Below are 5,520 nucleotides of genomic sequence, written 5' to 3'. Positions count from 1 at the left end.
CACACAAGTTCAACTACATGAGCAAGAACCACACCACCACCCAAGGTATGTTATTCCATCTTAGAGAAGCTTTACTCCAAGACATGAGTCAAAGCAACTCAACAAGATGTGAATACATCAAGATGCTTAAACGAAAAATGGTAACCCCATTTTGAGCTTAAACGATGAGTATGACCTATGATCAAGTGTTCTCACTTGACTCCTAAGTCAATATACTCTAACATAGGTGACTATGTCACCGCCCAACTCTAGATGAAGTTCTCTTGTGCTCTTTTCTGTGTTATTGCATTTGTCTCATGCATGTTTAGTTTCTTTTATTTAACAAAAAAAACTTCATCTAGATCTTTCAGTTTCTTTTCTTTTCTCTTTGTGTTTGTTCTGCATTTTCTGCATTTAATTCCTTGCAAATCCTTCAGGTAATTCATTGCAAATCTTTGTGAGATCCTACAAGTGAGCTGAGGTGACAAATGTTTTTCTCTGTGTAAACTTGGTTTCACCGACTTGCAAATCTCGGTCCAACCGAATCTTTTCGGTACCACCGAAATATGCCACTCGGTGCCACCGACTTTACAATCAGAAAAACAGTTTGCCACTTGTTCTATATTTCTTCGGATCCAGCTCCACTCAATGAATCTTGTCCTCTACAAGCATCACAATTTTATCCTCTGCTTTGAGCTGAATCTCAAGGACCAAACCTATTCGACGGATTCCAGGAAAAACCTTCTTGGAAATTGATGTCAAAGGGGGAGAGAGAGATCACATCAAAGCCTGTAGGAAAGAGAGATCACACCAAGAGAGAAAAAGTATTAAGGGGGAGAGAAAGTCTCAAGGATCTCAGATGTTGTTAAGAGAAAAATACTCAAGGATCCCAGATGCTAGATGTTCAAGAGGAGAGATGCCACATGTCTTTTTGGGGGAAAGACATGTTCATATGAACTCATTTGAATTAAGTTCTATTCAGCTCTAATTTTCTGTCTCCTATCTTCTCCCAATATCCCATGTAAGATTCAGGGGGAGCAAGACACATAAAGGAGAAGAAATCAGCCAAATTCATTGCATATCTTTATTCGTGGGGACATGTTGAATCCAATGTGGTACCTTGTACTCACTCTCCAGATGTCATCCCAATCTTGGTATTCTTGTGGTTTCTTTTGTTTGCTCTGGCTAGTGGACATACCTGTGTTATCTAACCTTGTTTGTGCAGGTTCATTCCATTCTAAGCTGACTCGAGACCACAAGGTAAGTATATGCATCAAAATCATGAGTGTGAGGAGTTCTTGCTTATGTACATACTGTTTGCAAGAAGGACTCATGAGCATGAAGGTATTTTTCTTGATAATCTTTTGCTCTGATGCATATGGCCAAGATACATGTAACACATTGCCTACTCTATCATGTTTATGCTCTCACATGCCTCTATATTTCATATTTACATGAGTGCATACATGTAGGGGGAGCCTATGCTTGCTACATGTTCTTCCAAAGCTTTACTTGCTGTTCTTTATATCTTTATCTAAAAGCTTTGATGTATGTTGCCATCAATTACCAAAAAGGGGGAGATTGAAAGCACAAGTGCTCCCTAGGTGGTTTTGATAATTGATGACAACATATCTCTTGTTGGACTAACACTTCTATCTAGCATGTTTCAGATAAGTTCAACAATGGCATGGTATGGATGTGAAAGTGGAACCCTCAAAATGCTAAGGACAAAGGATTGGCTCAAGCTCAAAAGCTCAAGACTCTTCATTTTATATTTTAGTGATCCAAGATCACATTGAGTCCATAGGAAAAGCCAATACTATCAAGGAGGGATGAGGTGTTGCTTAATGAGCCTCTTGCTCCATGTGCTTAATGATATGCTCCAAAACCCTCAACTACTTTCCCATATCCACATATGACCTAAACTCTAAGCCAAACTCGGTCCTATCGATTTTTCCTATCCGGCGCCACCGAGTTTCACTTGTCATAAGCCACTGCCAAACCCTAGCAATTCGGTTCTACCGATAAGGATCTCGGTCTCACCGAGATGGGATTGCAAACTCTCTGTTACCCATTGTAATATTCTCGGTCCCACCGAGATATGCAATCGGTCCCATCGAGATTGCAATGTAAACTCAGTGTTTCCCCTTTGTAACTTTTCGGTCTCACCGAGTTCCACTCGGTCTCACCGAAAGAGAAAATCGGTCCCACCGAGTTTGCCTGACCAACTCTCTGGTTAGCTAATTACCAAACTTGGTCTCACCGAGTTTGTGTAATCGGTCTCACCGAGATTACGTTATGCCCAAACCCTAACCGAATCGGTCCTACCGAGTTGCATGTCAGTCCCACCGAAATTCCTAACGGTCACTAGGTTTACCATTTTGGTCCGACCGAGTTTTCTGATTCGGTCCCACCGAGATTAGTAAATTGTGTGTAATGGTTGGATTTTGAGTGGAGGCTATATATACCCCTCCACCTCCTTCTCATCCGAAGAGAGAGCCATCAGAACACACACACCATTCCTACTCATATGTTCTGAGAGAAAACTACCTACTCATGTGTTGAGACCAAGACATTCCATTCTTACCATATGAATCTTGATCTCTAAACTTCCCAAGTTGCTTTCTACTCAAATCTTCTTTCCACCAAATCCAAATCCTATGAGAGAGAGTTGAGTGTTGGGGAGACTATCATTTGAAGCACAAGAGCAAGGAGTTCATTACCTACACACCATTTGTTACTTCTTGGAGAGTGGTGTCTCCTAGATTGGCTAGGTGTCACTTGGGAGCCTCCGACAAGATTGTGGAGTTGAACCAAGGAGTTTGTAAGGGCAAGGAGATCGCCTACTTCGTGAAGATCTACCGCTAGTGAGGCAAGTCCTTCGTGGGCGATGGCCATGGTGGGATAGACAAGGTTGCTTCTTCGTGGACCCTTTGTGGGTGGTTGCTTCTTCGTGGACCCTTCGTGGGTGGAGCCCTTCGTGGACTCGCACAACCGTTGCCCTTGGGTGGAGCCCTGTGTGGACTCGCACAACCGTTACCCTTCGTGGGTTGAAGTCTCCATCAACGTGGATGTAGGATAGCACCACCTATCCGAACCACGGGAAAAACATCCGTGTCTCCAATTGCGTTTGAAATCTCCAAACCCTTCCCTTTACATTCTTGCAAGTTGCATGCTTTACATTCCGCTGCTCATATACTCTTTGCTTGCTTGCTTGATATGTATTGTGTGTGCTGAAATTGTGCCTAAACTCCACTTAAACCGAAAAGGCTTAAAAATTGCAACTTTAGCACGAAGTGTCTAATCACCCCCCCCTCTAGACACATCTACTTCTAGATCCTACATGACTTCTGCCTGCACTATGGCATTGGTTTGCTCCTCGGTCCCGTCGTAAGCCCTCACAGGAAGAGGAGTAGTGAGGTTTGGACCATATTTATATCGCTTGCCTCCGCCTGTACTTCCTGTACTATGACCTCGACTCGTACCGCTACGCACCATAGCTGCGGGGTGTCTCTTCTGCGACTGCTGAGGCGGCGGAGACGGCTGACGGGGCTGAGTTGGACGAGGAGGAGTGGCCTGAAGCTGTGCCGGACTTGCAGTGGCCTGAGGTTGTGCCGGACTTGGAGGAGGAGTGGACGTCTGACGCTGTGTCGGACTTGGAGGAGGAGTGGCCTGACACTTTGCCGGACTTGGAGGAGGAGGAGTGGCCTCACGCGTTGGTGGACTTGGAGGAGCGGGAGTCTGCTGACTCAGTGGCGGACTTCGACGAGGAGTCGGGTGACGCGGTGTCGGTGGCCTTCGAAAGATGATGCAATCCTTTCTCCATAGGATGACACGATGTATGGCCTCTCCCAATGTGTGCTCGTCCTCTCCTCCAGGAATGTCAAGCTGTAGCTCCGAATATGGGTCCACCACCTCATCAACCAAGATACGAGCATAGCCCGCTGGAATCGGTTTGCAATGGAAGGTTGCCTCGGGGGAATTTGAAAAAGCAACGGCGTCCGCCACCTTCATGGATATGTTCTTCATTTTGAAGTGTAGCTCGCAGTTAGTGTTCTCCGTGATGTCATCCACGGGGTACCTATCCAGCACTACTGCGTCGCCCGGGGTGGAACCCACGCTGCTTCTCGGCATGGATGGGGCGGTGGTATCCAATGCTGGATCATCCGCTAGCTGCTGCAGATGCTGAGACCCCCTTTGCTGGTTAAGTGAGTCGATCTGCTCCTGCTGCCGCTGGAATTTAGCTGCCAATTCCGCTTGACTTGCTTCTAGGCCTTGAAGGCGTTCATAGTCCCGCTTCCTCTGCTCCTCCTCCATCTTCCTCTTCTTCTCCTCCGCAATCTTCTTTCTCGCACGGGTTCTGTAGTCGGCGTTCCAGTCCGAAAACCCCTCATACCACGGAAGAGCGACCTTGCCTCGTGTTCTTCCCGGGTGTTCAGGATTTCCCAAGGCACGCGTAAGCTCGTCGTTCTCTCTGTTGGGCTGGAACACCCCCGATCGAGCCTCTTCTATTGCAACAAGTAGCGCATCGCCGGCTCCGTTCAGACATGCCTTCGTCGAAACATTGCCTGTCTTCGGGTCCAACTCCCCCCCATGCGCATAGAACCAAGTCCTGCACCTGGGGGGCCAGCTCTTAGTAACCGGAGTGACACCTGCATCCTCCATCTCTTTCTCAGACTTATCCCACTTAGGCATTGCCACCGCGTAGCCACCTGGCCCCAGCTTATGGAACTTATCCTTTTTTTCGGCATTCTTCTTGTTTATTCTCGACCGTTCCTTAGCTAATTCTGAATCCTTGAATTTCACGAAATCGTCCCAATGAGCACTTTGATTCTCTAGTATCCCCTCGAATACTGGAGTCTTCCTTCCTCCCTTGACGTACTTCTCCCACGTCATTCTCTTGTGGTTCTTGAATGCAACCGCCATCTTCCTAAAAGCAGCGTCCTTGACTTTCCGCACATCTGCTTCTGTGAAATTATCTGGTAGGGTGAAATGTTCCATGAGAGTATCCCAAAGCAGATTTTTTTGATTCTCGTCGACAAAAGTAACATCTGGACGTGGATTTGCTGGCTTTCTCCATTCTTGAAGGGAGATCGGGAGTTGGTCCTTCACAAGAACTCCGCACTGACGAACGAACTTGTCCTCAATCTTCTTAGGCGCTAATGGTTCGCCATTAGGTTTGAATGCCTCGATATTGTACTTTACGCCCTCCTTCAACTTTTTGTTCGGGCCTCGTTTCGTCCTTTTGCCTGAAGATTTGCTCGATCTGGATGGCTGAAAGAAGAAAGATCGATTCGTTAATATATCTTCAACTCATTTAAAACATGCGATGATCACCAGGTTCCTGCTTATATAAATATATATACCTCGCCGGTGTTTGTTGTTTCAGGATCAACATGTTCTTCGTCGTAGTTCATGACTTCATCTTCTCGGTCGTCGCGATCGAATATCATATCACCCTCTCCGGTGTTGTTTAGAAATTCGGAGCCGTCAAAATCTTCTTCATTCTGATCATCATCTGGCCCGCGTATGATATTGAAC

The sequence above is a fragment of the Triticum urartu genome, chromosome 2A (genome assembly GCF_056163025.1).
Source record: "Triticum urartu cultivar PI428250 chromosome 2A, HENAU_Tu73, whole genome shotgun sequence".
Lineage (NCBI taxonomy): Eukaryota > Viridiplantae > Streptophyta > Magnoliopsida > Poales > Poaceae > Triticum > Triticum urartu.
This window is presented reverse-complemented; position numbering follows the sequence as displayed.